General features: G+C 38.7%; 1 protein-coding gene across 1 annotated transcript in view; it reads left to right on the top strand.

Moving 5' to 3' along the window:
• LOC124788789 (protein kinase C-binding protein NELL1-like) overlaps positions 1-20,876 on the top strand; it is a 466,052-nt gene that overhangs the window by 89,673 nt on the left and 355,503 nt on the right. The gene's annotated exons all lie outside the window — the stretch shown is intronic.

The following is a 20,876-nucleotide window of genomic DNA, read 5'->3' as shown; positions in this document are numbered from 1 at the left end:
CTTCATTTACATACAGTATTTTTACAGTTTAATTAGCTTTTATTGTTTATAGCAAGAAAATCGGAAAACTCATTTTTCTTATGTACTGCTATCAGTCGCTTTGTGGAAACTGTGCATTACTTTCCTGTGCAGTCTTTTCTCTTACTACAGTGCATTACATAATTCTAACTTTAACAGTACATCAAATAAACAAAATGCATTTATTTGTTTAGCGTATGATACCTTTGGCTTCAAACACTGCTATTTACTCGGTTTCAATGTGGCAGACTTCGCACATGTGTACTGAAATATGGCTCATGGATTTCAGCTGAGTTTCTAGTCTGTATTCTGTCTATTCTGTCATAGTCTAACATAACAGTCGTGACACTCCCTGCTATAAAAGTCATTACCGTTTGACAGCTGAAGCTACACTATCACTCCAAGCAGCGAATAAGGAGAATATCAGATGCGTCGTGAGTATAATATTTGTTTTGGATCCATTTCATACGTACAAAAAAAATGGTTCAAATGGCTCTGAGCACTATGAGGCTTAACTGCTGAGGTCATCAGTCCCCTAGAACTTAGAACTATTTAAACCTAACTAACCTAAGGACATCACACACATCCATCCCGAGGCAGGATTCGAACCTGCGACCGTAGCGGTCGCGCGGTTCCAGACTGTAGCGCCTAGAACCATTCGGCCACTCCGGCCGGCTTCTTACGTCATTTACGAATTATTTGAATTATTATTTTTGCCTGCAAGAGTTTGTGTGATACCAGAAGACAGAGATGGTTCTATAAATGATACTAAAATAAGCACAAGTAGGGATAAAAATCATGAATCCAGTGGCAAGCTACAGCACATTCATGTAGAAACACTTGCGATGTCGGATAGAACTGCAGATTACCACATTGAAATCAGAAGAATATAAACACATGTAAGAAGCACAGATATGAATCTCTACATACAAAAGGGATCGCTGCTCCATTTGTCTTTCCAAAGGCCTACTGTGTTTAGTCATTTCGCCTGTTGCCAGAAGTACGGCCCTCATCTTTATATTAATCTAAGTGGGCAACCAACTGGCAAATAGTGGGAGAAATATGCTGTACGTGTAAACCCGAAGTGCCCAAAGCCAATAACACTATCAGAATTTCTGTCGTATGTTAAATTTGCCATCAGAGACATTTCATTCAATGACATATGCACTAGTTCATCAGTATTTGAGAAATGCTGTACTTTCTGCTTTTAATCTGGAACTTATTGTCACTTAAACCACATTTTATCTGTATGCCTTCTACATACCTCTGTAATGTATGTACTGCTGAAAGCATAAAACATTCTGAAAAATGGTTCAAATGGCTCTGAGCACTACGGGACTTAACATCTGAGGTCATCAGTCCCCTAGAACTTAGAACTACTTAAACCTAACTAACCTAAGGACATCACAGACATCCATGCCAATGGCAGGATTCGAACCTGCGACCATAACGGTCGCGCAGTTCCAGACTGAAGTGCCTAGAAACGCTCGGCCACTCCGACCTGCCAAAACATTCTGACAAAACCTTAATGTCTGAGTACTGTAATATAACAAATTTCATATTTCCATCTTTCAGCACGTTTCTCCTTCAGTGGCTTGCTAATCTCGCTTAACAATAAGTCTAGGGAACCTTTTTTTGAATATTGGAATCCTATAGTCTTCAAAATTTGTTTGTCCTTCTTCACTTAATTCTCTTGATACAGTTTCTGTTGCTGTCTGTACTTAAAATGAAAGGCACTTTCCTTGTCCTGTAATAGTATTGTACAGTCTAGTGATCTGCACATTCCAACACTTCACACACTTTTGCAAGAAACGAATAATTGCACTTAATCTAACCACTTCATCGTTAAATCAGGTCTGTGTTGACGATTCAGATGAATCTGGCACTGATATATGGAGAGTTAAACTGGCTGCTTCTGTGCTATGGTTTAACAGCCTTAGACAGATTATCGAATCCCTTCATTGTCAGTTGAGGTGGCTTATTTGGGATGTCAAACAGTGTGGGCTACTGCATTCCACACGAATTTATTATTGTCTGCATTCATGAACTGGTTTTGTTCGAAGTGTAGCGAACAAAACATTATTATAAAGATAAACATAGTCTTTTTTTGTAAGATTTTCTTGTCTGCTATTCACTAGCCATTTTATGTTCCTAAAACGAAACGTTAATCATGAATATGCACGCAGTGTGCAAGTGAATCCTGACGATACAGTTTAGTAATAAGATAGTATACAGGGTGTTACAAAAAGGTACGGCCAAACTCTCAGGAAACATTCCTCACACACAAAGAAAGAAAATATGTTATGTGGACATGTGTTGGGAAACGCTTACTTTCCATGTTAGAGCTCATTTTATTACTTCTCTTCAAATCACATTAACCATGGAATGGAAACACACAGCAACAGAACGTACCAGCGTGACTTTAAACACTTTGTTACAGCAAATGTTCAAAATGTCCTCCGTTAGCGAGGATACATGCATCCACCCTCTGTCGCATGTAATCCCTGATGCGCTGATGCACCCCTGGAGAATGGCATATTGTATCACAACCATCCACAATACGAGCACAAAGAGTCTCTACATTTGGTACTGGGGTTGCGTACACAAGAGCTTTCAAATGCCCCCATAAATGAAAGTCAAGCGGGTTGAGGTCAGGAGAGCGTGGAGGCCATGGAATTGGTCCGCCTCTACCAATCCATCAGTCACCGAATCTGTTGTTGAGAAGCATATGAACACTTCGACTGAACTGTGCAGGAGCTCCATCGTGCATGAACCACATGTTGTGTTGTACTTGTAAAGGCACATGTTCTAGCAGCACAGGTAGAGTATCCTGTATGAAATCATGATAACGTGCTCCATTGAGTGTAGGTGGAAGAACATGGGGCCCAATCAAGACATCACCAACAATGCCTGCCCAAACGTTCACAGAAAATCTGTGTTGATGACGTGATTGCACAATTGTGTGCGGATTCCCGTCTGCCCACACATGTTGATTGTGAAAATTTACAATTTGATCACGTTAGAATGAAGCCTCATCTGTAAAGAGAACATTTGCGCTGAAATGAGGATTGACAAATTGTTGGATGAACTATTCGCAGAAGTGTACCCTTGGAGGCCAATCAGCTGCTGATAGTGCCTGCACACGCTGTACATGGTACGGAAACAACAGGTTCTCCCATAGCACTCTCCATACAGTGACGTGGTCAACGTTACCTTGTACAGCAGCAACTTCTCTGACGCTGACATTAGGGTTATCGTCAACTGCACGAAGAATTACCTCGTCCATGCAGGTGTCCTCGTCGTTCTACGTCTTCCCCAGTCTCGAATCATAGGCTGGAATGTTCCGTGCTCCCTAAGACGTCGATCAATTGCTTCGAACGTCTTCCTGTCGGGACACCTTCGTTCTGGAAATCTGTCTCGATACTAACGTACTGCGCCACGGCTATTGCCCCGTGCTAATCCATACATCAAATGGGCATCTGCCAACTCCGCATTTGTAAACCACGTTCGTGATGAACACTAACCTGTTGATGTTACGTACTGATGTGCTTGATGCTAGTACTGTAGAGCAATGAGTCGCATGTCAACACAAGCACCGAAGTCAACATTACCTTCTTTCAATTGGGCCAACTGGCGGTGAATCGAGGAAGTACAGTACATACTGACGAAACTAAAATGAGCTCTAACATGGAAAGTAAGCGTTTCCGGACACATGTCCACATAACATCTTTTCTTTATTTGTGTGTGAGGAATGTTTCCTGAAAGCTTGGTCGTACCATTTTGTAACACCCTGTATACCTCTCAGAGTCCTTAGGAAACCATATGAGGTATCTGCTTCTTGTTGTTGCTGCAATTTATTGTGTTACAGACGCTTTCTTTTATAAAAGCCATTGTACAAACCCAAATAAACAACTACAATTCGCTTTCGCTTTGATGTTCGCGCCAAACTCACCAGTTTTATTTACTGGCGGCTTGGCACTTAGCTGGCGCAGTTGGCAACAAAATCGAGGCCCAGTGTCGCGACTGTTATGTTAGACTGTGATTCTGTGACATAGGCCTTGTGCACTGCTGAAATTTTGGTGATCTGTGTTGGCTAGACGCACTTACAATTCTTGGTCACTCGTGTCTGTGGGGTTGTGATGTTACATTGTTGTAATTTTGAAGTGCACCATGCATATAATGGCGTGGATCACACACACACACACACACACACACACACACACACACGTGCGCGCTCGTGCAATATATAGAATGACGCTGCTGCCATATTATTGTACTTACACAGAGATATTTTGGTGACGTGCCTTAATTTGTATATACATCACGAGAGGAACTTTGGCTGCGCCCCTTTCAATGATGTACTTTGGCTGAAGCACTTGGTTGAGGCCATATTGCATTTCGCAATCTCGTATTTGGTGTGTTTTATATTATAACCAATTTATATGTTATGTTCTGTAAATAAATGCTGTTCCATAATATTAGCATATTGAGGATCTCTCGAAAAAGTACAATTTATTAATACTGGGCGTCAAATAATGAGTTATCAGCGTTTAAAGGTTTCAGTAGACAGATGACACAAAACAAAGGTACTGATTGCTAATGATCACTGTCGTGTACTGGCTGAGTAGACGAGGGAAGTTGCTGCTGCGGAATTTTTGGTTCGCGTCCTGCCGTCTGCGTACTCTTACTCCAGTTTCTGACAGCTTCTGTGACTTGTTATTGTCAATGATTTACAAATTAAATATGAAACACGGAAGTTTCTAAGCGCGTCCATTATCTTCGGAAAAAACTACCTCTCATCGTCAGAACAAAAAACATAAATAAAACTGACACATGTGAGAAAGAATTAAAAGGTGACTTCGTCTCACTGTCAACCGCATATAGAGTATAAAAGAAAATTTAGAAGCAAGTTATTTTAGGAGACTTCTTTTCCAAACAAGAACATATTCGAATTAAGCGCACATGTGTACGAAATGTATTCTCGTAATGGTGCAGGCGTATTTCTGCTGGTGTTTTTTCTAGTTGTTTCAGTTACTTTCAAGAGGAAAGGAAGAATTTTACTTTCCTGGCAATGACTTGTAATTTTTCGCGCATATTAAAACATTTCTCACACAACCAGCACATTTATTTAGCAGTGGGGGAAATCTGCTTCAATAATTTCTGTACTATCTTTACGTAAATAACTTGTATGTAGTTCGCAGGTTCTCGGTTTCAAAGAAAGATATTCTTACTACATACAGCTATGTAAAGAACGAGTATGAAGTTGGTAGAAGGTCACTTTCAAAGAAAGAAAAGACAGCAATGGTTTCCAGTTTTGCAATGAATGAACCAGCAGAAGATATAAAGAGCTTATGCTTTAATTCTTCTGCTAGAATGGCTGCGCCCTCACGACGATACCTTGACAAAAGAGTCATCTATCGATGCCTTCAAGAAAACCAAAGTATATCTTTGAAAGAGTGCAAGCGTTCCGGTGCGGACTACTTAACTGCCCAAATGAGCAGGCATAGAAAAGAGAAACATAAGTTGGAAATCCCTTGGTTTCCAAATGCTCTGGAGACGGCGCTGAATTGAAATGATGACAGGGCACTGCCTTAACTAAACATAAACAGAATAGCAACACTCCCCCTGGGTGCAGATCATACACAATGTGATCAAAAGTTCCGGACACCTGGCTGAAAATGACTTACAAGTTCGTGGCGCTCTCCATCGGTAATTCTGGAATTCAGTATGATGTTGGTCCACCCGGTGCCTTGATGACAGCATCCACTCTCGCAGGCATATGTTTCAATGAGATGCTGGAAGTTTCCTTGGGAATGGCAGCCCATTCTTCGCAGAGTGCTTCACTGAGGTGAGGTATCGATACAGCTCGGTGAGGCCTGGCATGCAGTTGGCGTTCTGAAACATCACAAAGGTGTTCTATAGGATTCAGGTCAGGACTCTGCGCAGGCCAGTCCATTATAGGGATGTTATTGTCGTGTAACCACTCTGACACATGCTATGCATTATGAACAGGTTCTCGATCCTTTTGAAAGATGTAATCGCCATCCCGGAATTGGTCTTCAACTGTGGGAAGCAAGAAGGTGCTTAAAACATCAATGTAGGCCTGTGCTCTAATAGTGCCACACAAAATAACAAGCGGTGCAAGCCTCCTCCATGGAAAACACGAATACACCGTAATACCACCACGTCCGAATTTTACTGTTGTCACTACAGAAGCAGGCAGATGACGTTTACCAGGCATTTGCCATACCCACACCCTGCCATTGGATTGCCACGCTGTGTACCGTAATTCGTCGCTCCACACAACATTTTTCCACTGTTCAGTCATCCAATGTTTATGCTCCTCACACCAAGTGAGGCATTTTTTGGCATTTACTGGTATGATGTGTGGCTTATGAGCAGCTGCTCGACTATGAAATCCAAGTTTTCTCACCTCCCGCCTAGCTGTCATAGTACTTGTGGTGGATCTTGATGCAGTTTGGAATTTGTGTGTGATGGTCTGGATAGATGTCTGCCTATTACACATTACGACCCTCTTCAACTGTCGGCGGTCACTGTCGTTATACAGACGAGGTCGGCCTGTACGCTATTGTGCTGAACATGTCCCTTCACGTTTCCACTTCACTATCACATCAGAAACAGTGGACCTAGGGATATTTAGGAGTGTGGAAATCTCACTTACAGATGCTGACACAAGTGACACCTAATCACCTGACCGCGTTCGAAGTCCATGAGTTCCACGGAGCGCCCCATTCTGCTTTCTTACAATGTCTAATGACTACTGAGGCCACTGATATTAGGCAGTAGGTGGCAGGCACAATTCACCTAATACGAAAAACGTATGTTTTTTTCTTTGGGGGGGGGGGGGGGGTCCAGATACTTTCGATCACATAGTGTATATAGACAGTTCATCCGTTCCAAGAATAGTGAATGTTGACAGTTTTTGACATTGATACTGGCAAGGTATTAGACCCAGGGCTTTCAGTACTTCTTTGAATGTTTTAATTTCAAGCTTGAAGTTGAATAACAAATGACAAAAGAAATATTATCTTTGTGTGATACTATTACAGATTAAGAATTTTCTAATTTTTTCCTTCTACTTGTACTGTAAAACCTTACTTCTTGCCAAATTCCATGTCAATGAGAAGTACCCTATAGATCTTAATGGCTGAATTTGCGGGTATCAACATAAATGGTCATATCTTTTGATTGCATTGACTTAGAAGCTTCAGTTTCTTACACCACCAAGGCACAGGTAGATCTCAGTGTATGACAAAAATGTCAATGTAGTACATCTACCCATTCATGAGAAAAAGGGTTTTTAACTTTCAGACAGATAGATGGACAGATGTATGAATGGACAACAAAGTGATGTTATAAGAGTTCCATTTTTACTGATTAGGTATGGAATCATAAAATTCACATGAATGTAGATCTGGAGAACAAGGAGGACAGTCAATGTCTTATCATGAAAAACACTTTGTAGTGCTGTCATAGAAGAATTTTTGGAGTGTCGTTTTTCCATTGTCCTGCATGAAATAAATGTAGGTCTTTCCTATAGATGATGGTTTTCTAAAATAAGGATGCAGTGTATCATTCACATACCAAAAAGAACTATTGTTTCATGGAAAAAGATTGGTCCAGTAATTCATCTAGCACTAATTGCATACCACACTCCTGTTTGCACATAACATAGAGGCTGTTGATGTAATTTATGTACCCTGACAAACGATGGCAAGCTTCATTAGAGAAAAGAGCATTTCAGTATCAACTTCTCCATCATTCAGATACTGTAACAGCCAGCTGCAGTAATGACGTTGAGCAACAGTATCTCAGTTAGATAGTCGATGCACTATCATTATTCTGTATGGTTTCAGTTAGAGTTAGTGCACAGCTCTGTGACAAGTCTGAATTGCTAAACAATTTTTACCCTCTATAGCTCCCTCTAGTACCATGTAAGTTATTTCCTGATGTCTTAACACATATCCTATCATCCTGTCCCTCCTTCTTATCAGTCAGTAAATATTCCTTTCCTTGCCAGTTCTGCAGAGAACCTCCTCATGTCTTACCTTATCAGTCCATCCAATTTTCAACATTATGCTGTTGCACAATATCTCAAATGCTTCAATTCTCTACTATTCCAGTTTTTCCACATATATTTTCAGAATTTTCTTCCTCAAATTGAGGCCCATGTTTAATACAAATAGATTTCACTTGGTCAGGAATCCTCTTCTTACCAGTGCTAGTCTGCTGTTTATGTCTCCCTTGCACCATCCATCATGGGTGATTTTTCTGCCTAGGTTGCATAATTCCTTAACTTCATCTTCTTAATGATCACCAATTCTGGACAGAGTGAGGTGGCACCTGTGTCCAGCCATCCTGATTTAGGTTTTCCATGGTTTCCCTAAATGACTTCAGGCAAATGAAGGGATGGTTCCTTTGAAGGGGCACAGCCGACTTCCTCCCTTCCCCCCTCCCCCGCAACTTCCCTAACCCGATGGGGCCGATGACGTCACTGTTTGGTATCATCCCCCAAATCAACCAACCGACCAATTCTGATGTTAAGTCTCTCACTGTTCATATTTCTGATAATGTTCATGACTCTCATCTTTCTTTGATTTACTCTCAATCCATATTCAGTACTCATTAGACTGTTTATTCCATTTGAGAGGTCCTGTAATTCTTCTTTACTTTCACTGAGGAATCTTATTATTTATATTGTTTCACCTTGAATATTAATCTCACTCTTGACCCTTGGTTTCATTTCCATAATTACTTCTTTGATGAATAGATTGAACAGTAGGGATGAAATGCTACATTCCTGTCTTACACCCTTTTTAATTTGAGTGCATCATGCTTAGTCTTCCAGTCTTTTGGTTCTTGTACATTTTCCATATCACCCATCTTTCCCTATACCTTACCCCTATTTTTCTCAGAATTTCGAACATCTTGCATCATTTTGCGTTGTCTCTCAATTGACAGATCCCATGAATGTGTCTTGCTTTTTCAGCAGTCTTACTTTCCTTATCGACCACTATGCCAGAACTGTCTCTCTGGTACCTTTACCTTTCCTAAAGCCAAACTGGTTTTCATCTAACAGATCTTCAATTTTCTTTTCCATTGTTCTGTATATTATTTTTGTCAGAAATTTGGATGCATGAGCAGTTGTTTCTATTTTGATATCTTCACATTTTTCCTGCAGCCATTTCACCTTAGCTTCCCTGAACTTCCTATTTATTTCATTCCTAAGTGATCTGTATTTCTGTATTCTTGAATTTTCCTGAAAATTTTTGTATTTCCTTCTTTCATTGATCAACAGAAATATCTCTTCTGTTACACATGGTTTCTTTGCAATTACTTTCCTTGTACATAAGTTCTTATTTCCAGCTCCTGTGAGTATTCACTATTACTGGCTGAAATTTGTTGCAGAACTCAATTAGCCTTTTTCCTTTTTCATTCCTACTACCAAGCCCACATTCTTCCACAGTCCTTTCTTCTCCTTCTTCCACTACAACCGCATTCCAGTACTCCATGGATAATAGATTTTGTTCTCCCTTTACATGCTACGTTCTTCATTTAACATCCTCATATAATTTTCTGACTCTTCATCTTCTACTTGCAGTGTCAGAATGTACACCTGAACTATTGAACTATTTTTGTTGGCATTGATTTGCATTCTGATGATGACAACCCTGTCACTGAACTGTTCACAGTAATTCACTCTTTGCTCTATGTTCCTATCCATAATGAATCCTACTTCTGTTATACCTTTTCTGCTGCTGTTGATATTACCCTATACTTGTCTTATCAGAAATCTTTGTCTGCTTTCCATTTCACATCACTGAGTCCCATTATATCCAGATTGAGCCTTAGCATTTCCCTTTTCAGATTTTTGAGCATTACATTTTTTCAATTATAGGCATATGTCCACTGGATACTCATTATGTGTTTTCAATGCAGTAGTCTCCATTGCCCTCTGTATGCTCATGCTGTTAATCATTGCTGATTCTTCCACCTTTTATGGACAGTTCCCCAACCTAAGAACAAGGAGATTCTCTTAAGCTCTTTCCACTCCTCTGCCCTCTTTGACATGAGTGTTGGCAGAAAGAGAGAGACTTCTTACGACAAAAGTCTTTGGCCGCCATTGCTGGCTTTTCTTATTCAGTTTAAGCAGTGGTGATGTTTAAATCTAGGACCCACCCAGGACAGTTGGATTAATAGTCAAAGATGCTAATCCAGGGCCACAGGTGCAGCAGAGGCCTTTCATACCTCATCTTATCAATTGCCAGTTAAACTACTGCGTTCACTAGACCTTCTTTTGTCTGACATGGAACTAATCTCTTGAAATTTATTCACTAATCTGTGTATCAAAAAATCCCTGGTAGTGCACAAATCAGGAAATTTTCATTTGAATGAAAGCTAACATTCCACAAAAGATTCTGGTTTTGCAAAATTCAACACAAGAAACACTGACTTATTTGCTGTGTATACTACAGTGAATGCAATCTCATCAAAAACTCAAAAGAAAATACCCTTACACTCAAGTTTTATTGTAAGAGGACTGGACCCATTGACACATGGGCAGGGGAAGCCCGAGACTCAGTGCAGGTGTCATGTGTGAAACACTCAGAGGAAGTGCACTGAGCCGCAGATACAGGGGCAATGTCTGGCTGTGGGCTCCCCCAGGTATCATACTGGAAACATCCTTCATGTCCAAGAAATAATTGAGGATATTGGTTGCAAGTGCTACTCTTAGATGAAGAAGTTAGTGCAGGGAAGAAATTTGAAATGGTACACAGCAGCCAATCAAAATAGTGTTATAAACTGAATAGTACATAATACCAGGAACTTTGAATTTAATCAGCCACAAAATTTACACATAAAAAGTTAACATTGCTGTAACCACTAATTCATGGATTCCCAATTGAAGTAGTATATCTGCTGCACTATGCAAGAACTCCACATACACTGAGATTGAAATTGAAGCTGCATGCAATATTGTTGGGGCAAGACTTGGCATCAGTGGTGGGCATACAATTGTAAATGGATCCTTCTGTTGACCAGCAGACTCACCTCCTGATGTAACAGAAAAAATAGAGAGAAAACCTCAGTTTGATTCTACTTAAGTTCCCCAATCATACTGTAATCATCAATGGAGACATTATACATCCAACAATCAATTGGGAAAATTACAGTTTTGTTAGTGGTGGACATGACAAAACATCCAGTGAAACATTACTAAATGCCTTCTAAGTAGCTATTTAGAACAAATAGTTTGGAACCCCATTCATGATGGAAATATGTTAGATCTCATGGCAACAGATAGACATAAACTCTTTGAGAATGACTATATTAAAACTGGTATCAGCGACCCTGAGTCAGTTGTGACAACAGTGATTACCACAGTGCAAAGGATAACTAAAACAAGCAGGAAGATATATCTGTTCAACAAACTAAATAAAAAAAAGCACTAGTGTCATATATCGATGAGGAACTTGAAACTTTTAACACAGGACATGAGCGTGGAGAGGAACTATGGATCAAGTTTAAAAGAATAGTTGATCATATTCTGGATAGATATTTTCCCAGTTAAAACAGTTCACAATGGGAGAGACTCTGCATGGTATACAATCACTGTAGAGAAACTTCAAAATAAAGAGATGTTACCTTAACGGCAGCGAAGACGGAGAAGATGGGCTTCGGTACGGCGGAGCTGGCGGAAGAGGCACCTTTTCTCTTTGGGTACAAAAAGAGTACAAGTAGCGACTGAACCCCAGAGGGGCGGCTACAGACAGCGTCTGACTCATGGTGAGTGGCTGACTTTAGGCTGGACATCCTACTGCCTATGTGGAAAGTAATGGGAAACTACCACATTACATTCCCAAGCAGTACATGGTATGTCTCTCCATGTGAAAGATTCCGGAGTTAAAACTTCCCCTCATTCAGATCTCCGGGAGCAGAACACATTGAGAGTAGACAGGAAGGAAGGGACAGTGAAGGGAGGAAAGATACAGATTGGAACAGGGAATGTGAGGACACTTCTGCAAGCAGGAAAGCTAGAGAATGCAAAACAGGAGATGAAAAGGAATAGATTAGATGCCCTTGGTTTGTGTGAAATGAGATGGGGAGAGTATGGGGAGATAGAAGGTGGAGATTATAAACTCTTTTACTCAGGGGAAATCAAGAGTGGTGAAAATGGAGTAGGAATATTGATAGGGCAAAAGTTGAAAAATAAGGTAATGAAGGTACAATATATTGATGGAAGACTGATGATGATACGACTGAAGGGTAGTTCAAAAGATTTGGTATAATACAGGTATATATGCCAACCAGCCAGCACAGAGATGAGGAAGTGGAAGAATATTATGAGAAAATACAAGAACTCATTGAGAAAGAAAATAGAAATGCCTGCATTATCATCATGAGGGACTGGAATGCAGTGGTGGGTGAAGGAAGAGATGAAGATACAATAGGAAAATTTGGCTTAGGAATAAGAAGGGAGAGAGGTGAACGACTAATTAGTTTTTGTAAAGAAAATCATTAACAGTGGGTAACACATTATTTGAACACCACAAAAGGAGACGTTACACATGGATATCAAATTTGAATAGGGAAAGATATCAGCTGGACTACATCCTGATACAAAAAAGGTTTAGGAACTGTTTGAAGAATGCTAAAGCTTATCCAGGAGCGGATATAAATTCAGACCACAACCTAGTGATGGGAGAAATACAAGTGAAGTTGAAAAAAGTCTGGAGAGGTAAAGCAAAGGAAAGACTAAACATAGAAAGACTCAAAGAGGTAGGAAAGGCATCAGATTTGGAGAACAGATTTATGGAAAAATGGCAAAGAGGTAGTGTTGATGAAAGTGTTAATGACAAGTGGATAAAAATGAGGGAGGGACTCATGGACTCTGCCAAAGAAGTACTAGGAATTAGTGTATCCCAAAGCACCAGGAATGAATGGATAACAGAAAACATGTTGAAAAAGATGGAAGAGCGCAGAAAGTGGAAAAGTGTAGAAATTGAAGAAGGCAAAAAGAGGTATAGGAAACTGAATAACGAATTAAGAAGAGAAACTGAAGAAGCATGGATGAAACAGAAATGCAACGAATCAGAGAAAATGGAGAGAGAGGGAAAGTATGAAATGATGTATAGACTGGCTAGTGAGATAGTTTTTGAATGTAAAAGAAAGAGGAATAACATGGAAGTAGAAAAAGCGGATGGTACTCTAGCAGAAGAACCACAGGAGGTTTTGAACAGATGGCAGGAATATATTGAATGTCTGTATAAGGAGGATGAAATGCAAAGTGAAATTAAGGTTGAAGAGGAGCAATATGTGCCGGAAGATGGAAAGGGATTTACCATCTTGGAAGCAGAAGTAGAAAAGGCACTGAAGGAGATGAAGAATAGGAAGGCATGTGGAATAGATGATTTGCCAGCAGAACCGTTGAAGAGTCTGGGAAACATGGCAAGAAAAGAAATAGTCTACCTCTGTAACGAGATATATGACAAAGGGGAATGGCCTGAGGACTTCACTGCAACAGTTATGATACCAATAGAGAAAAAGAGAAATACTAGAAAATGTGAAGAGCACCGGACCATCAGTCTAATTTCTCATGCAGCTAAAGTCTTGCTGAGAGTGTTGAACAGGAGGTTATATGGCAAGCTAGATAGAGGGATTGCAGAGGAGCAGTTCGGATTTAGAAGAGGAAAAGGAACAAGAGATGCTGTTGGCCTGCTAAAAACTATAGGGGAAAGATATATGGAAAAGAGTAGAGAAATCTTTGCTGTTTTTATAGATTTAGAAAAGGCTTTTGACAGAGTTCAGTGGAACAAACTGATGGATATCTTGAAGAGGAAAGGAGTAGATTGGAAAGAGAGACGACTGATACAGAATCTATATTAACACCAGAAAGTAAGGATAAGGATTGGAAATGAAATGTCAGAAGGAAGCATCATTGGACGAGGTGTTAGACAAGGTTGTTGCCTTTCCCCACTGCTGTTTAACATATACCTTGAAGAGATTATTGCGAAAAGTTTATATGGGAAAAGAGGAATACGTATTGGTGGAAAGAGAATAGAATGTATAAGATTTGCAGATGACATGGTATTAGTGGCAGAAAGTGAGCGGACAGTGAATAACATGCTCAAAGATCTGAATGAAGCTTGTGTGGAATATGGGATGCAAATAAGCACTGCAAAAACAAAGAGTATGGTCATAAGTACAAGATGCAGACTGTCCAATATTAAAATACGACAATCTACCATTAGCCAAGTAAGTCAATTTAAATATCTTGGAAGCACAATAACTGAAGACTTGAGATGTCACCAGGAGGTGAAAACCCGAATTGCCATAGCAAAGGAGGCATTAAACAGAAAGAGGAGACTCTTATGTGGGAAATTAGATAAAGGACTAAGGAAAAGGCTTGGCAAATGTTTTGTCTGGAGTGTGGCACTATATGGGGCAGAAACATGGACACTGAGATGAGAGGATGAAAAAAGGTTAGAAGCATTTGAGATGTGGATGTGGAGGAGAATGGAGAGAATAAGCTGGATGGAAAGAGTGAGTAATGAAAGAGTATTGGAAAGGGTTGGTGAGAGAAGATGTCTGCTGAAGGTTGTAAGAGAAAGGAAAAAGAACTGGTTGGGACATTCATTGAGAAGGGAGTGCTTGCTAGTAGATGCTTTGGAAGGATTGGTTTGTGGGAGAAGACTGAGAGGAAGAAGGAGATACAAGGTGATAGACGACATAAAGGGAATAAGAAATTATGCAGACCTGAAGAGGATGGCAGAAGACTGGACAGCCTGGAGAACTACCATGTGAAAACCTGCCTTTAGGCAGAACACTGATGATGACCTTATAATAGATGGAAAACAAAATGTAGGGCTATAGATAGAGAGTTGATGAATAAAATGCATCAAGAGAGCAATATGTAAAGGCTGTTAGTGACACCAACACAGTCACTTGTTGTTGAGACAGTTACTGAAACTGAGGGTAGCAAACCAAAAATAGTACTGCTTAAGCCCATTTTCAGATGTTTCTTTGCAAAGGAAAACCCAGGAGAGTATCCCCAGTTTAATTCTTGTAACACTGAAAAGATTAATGGAATAAATGCTAGTGTCAGTGGCATTGAGAAATAGCTGAAATCATTAAAATTGAATGAAACTCAAGGACCAAATGGACTCCTATCAGATTCCATACTGAATCTGTGGCTGAGTTAGCCCCTCTATTAAATATTATCTAGAATAGATCCCTTGGACAATAAACTGTGCCCAGCAGTTGGAAGAAAGCGCAGGTCACACCCATTTATGAGGACAGTAGAAGTGATACACAAAATTACCATACAATATTTTTGACATCAATTTCTTGTAGAATTTTATAACTTATTCTGAAATCAAACATAATGAGGGATCTTGGACAGAATGACCTCCTTCATGCCAACCAGCATGGATTCCAAAAATATTGATCACATGAAACCAAATTTGTACTTTTATCACAAAAGGTACTGAAGGCTTTAGATCAAAGCAGTCTAGTAGATGCAGTATATCTTGATTTCCAAAAAGTGTTTGACTCTATACTATACATACACTTATGATCAAATCTATGATTGTATGTGGTATCAAATACAATTTTTGACTAGATTGATGACTTTTTGGTTGGGAGGACACAACAAGTTATGTTGGATGGAGAGTCATCAACACTTGTAGAAGTAACTTTAGATGTGCAACAGTCGAATGTGTTGGGACCCTTTCTGTTAATGTTGAATATTAATGACATCGTGGAAAATATTAGTAATAACCTCAGACTCCTTACACAACAAGCAATTATCTACAGTGAAGTTCTGTCTGAAAGAAGCTGCATAAATATTCTGCAGACCTTGATGAGATTTCAAAGTTGTGCAAAGATTGTCAACTTGCTTTAAATGTTCAGAAATGTAAAATTGTGCACCTTACAAAACAAAAAAATGTAGTATCTTATGACTTTAATATCAATGTGCTACAGTTGGAATCAACTAACTCTTACAAGTCCATGGGTGTTACAAATTGCAGGGATATGAAATGGAGTAAGCACAAAGACTGAGTCATGGGTGAAGCATGTGGTAGATTTTGGTTTATTGGTAGACCACTAGGAAAAGTGCAATCAATCTACAAGGAAGATTACTTACAAATCACTCATGTGACCTATCCTAGAATATTGCTCAAGTATGTGGGACCCATACCAAATAAGACTAACAGGGGATGTTGGGCGTATACAGAGAAGGTTAACAGACATGGCCACAGGTTTATTTGACCCATGGTAGAGTGTCACAGGAATGATGAAGAAACTGAACTGCCACACTCTTCAAGATATATGTAAACTATCTGAAAAAGTTTAGTTACAGTGTTTCAAGAACCCGCTTTAAATGAGGGAAGGTACTACAGTCCCCTACATATTGCACCCATGGGTATCATGAGGACAAGATTAGATTGATTACAACATGCATGGAGGCATTCAAACAATTGTTCCTACTGTGCTCCATATATGAATGGAATAGGAAAACCCTAACTGGTACAGTGGGACATACCCTCCGCCATACACTTCATAGTGGTTTGCAGAGTATGGATGTGAATGTTGATGTAGATCTGAAAGTGTTAATGAGTAGCTGGAGGTATTGTTGGGGTGTATGGAATGAGATGTGCATAGCAAGGAAGACAGTGCTCAGCAGCATGCTAGTGTAGGTGCACAAGAGGGCAGGAGAAAAAGTAATTTTCTTTTATTTATTTGTTTCATCTCTGCCCATCCCCAAAGGGTACAGCACAACAGCAGAATGTGAATGATCAGCCATTTAATTTTTAGGCTGCAGTATAATATGAAACAAACATTGAAAGTGAAACACACAAATAGTATTATTAAAACTTATGATTGTGTAGCTCAGATGTCATGCTGTAAATGTAGATGTTGGTACCTGTGCCGATTGAATAGGTGGTAATGTTAGAAGGCTCTGAGCAAGTAGATGAATGGGATATGATCGTTAGAAGTGAACTATGGATTGAAGAATGGAATTCATCAGGAGATAATTCAGAGCAGTAGGGTAGTTGAATGGGATCTGACTGTTTGTGGTGGGCATTGTGAGCAGTAAGATTGGGAATGCTGCACCTAGTAGTATAGGAATGAAATTACAGGAGTATGTAGGTGGGGGAAAGTGATTTGTGGAATATCTGATAGAGTCATTCAGACGAAATTTCAAATGGGTATCTGTATTGAATTGTTGAAGAATAATGTGCCTCTGAGGGATGCTTATTTTGGATGACAGTTGCAACATAGATACACAGGGAGTTGTCTGGAAGAAGTAGTGTCATGAAAGGGTAGATGGAGGGAGTCATATTGTGGCAGTGGTATTCACCTTACTTGTTTGAGTAAATTAGGTGAAGTACGTAGAGGTATTAAATTGGGGTGGGAATTGAAGGTGGGGACATTGTTTTAAAAGGTGATTAGCTTTTCAATGTTGACAGTTGGGCAGGTTTTTACATTTGTGGTTTATGGTGCCATTGTATGTAAGATGTTCTTAGCCAGAAATTGATACAGCATATACTGTACCTGTGTCTTACATATTTGAGATTGCTGTACACAGTGCATTAATGCATTTGAAGATACTTATTTGAAACAGATCAACAGATGAAAGTTAGAACACCACTATTCTGCCTCCTATGAGAAACTGCAATAAAGATATTACAGTCAGAAGGTGATAATGTTTTAAACTGAATTCAGTCCACTTTGTAGTCATTAGTACATTATCTTCTGAAGCTATGCAGCAAAAATGAAATGTATTGCCTTCAGAAACATTGTGTTATGCAACAGCAAAAAAGAAACAACTTTGACAACCTAGTACTCAGTACGTTCACTCTTTAATGATAATCTGTTTCAAATGAAGTGTAAAATAGTGTCACTACACACAAATTCAAAATAGTTTCAAACAACTTTACATCTTTACCTGTGAATTCATGTAGTGATATGTGTTCTAGTGAAAAGTGTTTTGGAAATTTCTCACAGTTAAAAGGCAGTGAACTGTTCATAAGTGAAAATACACACTTGCGTGTTTCCTGAGTATCTGAATTGTTTTTATTACAATTATTTAGAAAAAATTTTCTGTCAAAATAAGGTTCTGTTCTTGCAGTCAATGATTATTTTTCTTTCGTTAGTATCCATGCACTTGCAAAAACATAGTATGCATTATAACTGAAAAAAAACCATAGCTTTTCATGACATGTAAGTGGATGTTTCTTGGCTATGCTATTGATAAATATGTGATATTTAATAGTCAGTGTATCTTAAAAAGGTTTTCCTTTATGCTTGTATCTGTAGAACATGATGAGTTAGGTTTATATAAAGAAATATGTATGCTGCTTTCAAAGTACTGCTAGAAACAGATTAGTGTGGTTTTTCTGAAAGGCCTGGCATCTTTTGAAAAGGTAGGAAGTGGGAGGATGCGATGTACTTTGCCCTCACTTTCTTCCTCCATGCAGCTCATGGATCTCCTCTTTTCTTTCTTACTTCCCTCAGTATAATTTTTAGGTTGTGTGCACTCCCTCAGTTATAGTTCTCAGTTTGTTTCCAGACAATACTGTCATTTTTTGTCTAGTAAAGTCATCAGAAAATCAAAACCAATTGCAAAATGATTTAGAAAAAATATCTGTATGGTGCAAAAATTGGCAATTGACCCTAAATAATGAAAGTGTAAGGTCATCCACATGAATGGTAAAAGGAATCCATTAAACTTCAGTTATGCAATAAATCAGTCAAATCTAGGCCATAAATTCAACTAAGTACCTAGGAATTACAATTATGAAGAACTTAAATTGGAGAGAACTCATAGAAAATATGGGCAAATGAAAGAATGTGTTTTATTGGTAGAACACTTGGAAAATGTAACAGATCTACTAAAGGGACTGCCTAAACTATGCTTGTCCAATCCTCTTATGGAATACTGCTGTGTGGTCTGGGGTCCTTACCAAATGGGATTAACAGAGTACATCGAAGAAGTTCAGAGAAGAGCAGCACATTTTGTATTATCACAAAATAGCACAAAATAGGGGAAAGACTGCCATTGACATGATACAGGGTTTGGGGTGGAAATTGTTAAAACAAAGGTGTTTTTTGTAGTGGTGGAATCTTCTCACAAAATTTCAATCACCACCTTTCTTCTCTGAATGTGAAAATATTTTGTTGATGCTGATCTACAAAGGGAAAAAGGATCATAATAATAAAATAAGGGAAATCAAAGCTTGCACGGAAAGGTAAAGGTGTTCATTTTTTCTGCGTGATGTTTGAGACTGAAGTAGTAGAGAATTATTGGGAAGATGAAGAATCCTCTGCCAGGCACTTAAGTGTGATTTGCAGAGTATCCATGTAGATGTAGACGTTAACATTCTTGTACACTGAAACCATGAAAATTTTATTTAGTTGTGATTGCTGTATTACAAGCTTCATATTCTGACATAAGTTAAAGACAGTTTATTTTCTTTCAAATGAATTTGAAATTTGTGTGTTTGATTTTCCTTGATCCATAAGAATGTGTAGTGTAAGTAAGTAAATTATTGAAGTTCCCCATATATAATGTGTTCGTATGAAGTAGGAGCTTAAATCTTTTGTTATTTTTCTGTTGTCTTACTTACACAATAGCAGACATCAGCTATACCAATTAAGAGAGCTCTTACAGCAACTTCTATCTTCAACGGTTTGAGTTTTTATGTTGCTGAGAAAAAGAAGATAGATAGCAGAACTGACTATGTCACTTTTGCATTGTTTCTGTAGTTCAAAAATCTGGTGCAGCCACAGAAGCAGCACTTGTTGTGTGCTAAGTCTGTCAGTTGAGGCAGAGTAGTGGTGTTCTAACTTTCATCTGTTCATCTGTTATGGAATCCAACTTAATGTTTATAAGGAGTTTTTGTTATGGCATCATTTGTTTAGATTTAGGTGTAAAACAAGAAATTGTGAATTCTTTATGTAAGTTTGAAATAAAGACCATATTTTGCAAAGGGGTAACGTGGTTCCATATTTTGCAGTAACTTTGGCGCAAACAGTTTTAGGCTGAAGTTTTGTTTATTTTGTTATATAACAGGACTTATGTTAAAATTTCGTACTATTTTAAACAAAATTCTTTCACACCATGCTAACAGGTGTTTTCCATGTTACTAAATGAACTGATGAAGGACATAAAAAGGACCATGGTCTAAAACTTATGTTCAGTTTCAAAAACTGTTGAATTCTCTCATTAAACACACACAATCTTCTTGACTGCTTGCAAGTGAGCAAAAATGAAGATGATGTGGTAAAAGAGGCAGTCTTAGAATAGCTAGAGAAGGAAAGATGTGGATATTTAACATACTCATCTGAAGCTAAGTAGCTGTATTACTGGGAGGACATTGTGCAAAGTAAACCTAAACAAAAAATCTTCCTGAACTGAATAATTTTGTGTAATTAGTTTAGATAATATTAAGTTGTGTTATGCTTGTGCAGTGACTGACCTAATAAAAATAAACTAATTAGTAATTTCCTTGTTCACTTTAGTTCTTTAAATTTTAATTATTTACCTCAGTTTTTGGAAGTAAGTTATTCATTGAACTTTAGTAATGATCTGTTAAACATATGATCACCTTTAATTGGTTTAACATGGGATCAGTGCATTTTTAGCTCACCGTGAGGAAATTTGAATATGTGGGACAAAGTCACTGCAAGTAAAGATAACATCACCTAAATTTCTGAATAATCATTGTGGTATAAGCAGTTTCTAAAATATGATAGAACCACATTGATTCAATCACACATGAGGTGTAGGTCATCATCATCATCATCACCATCATCATCATTATTTATTG

The sequence above is a fragment of the Schistocerca piceifrons genome, chromosome 3 (assembly GCF_021461385.2).
Source record: "Schistocerca piceifrons isolate TAMUIC-IGC-003096 chromosome 3, iqSchPice1.1, whole genome shotgun sequence".
In the NCBI taxonomy this organism is placed as follows: domain Eukaryota; kingdom Metazoa; phylum Arthropoda; class Insecta; order Orthoptera; family Acrididae; genus Schistocerca; species Schistocerca piceifrons.
Note: the sequence above shows the minus strand (reverse complement) of the source record. Positions and strands in the feature narration are given on the sequence as shown.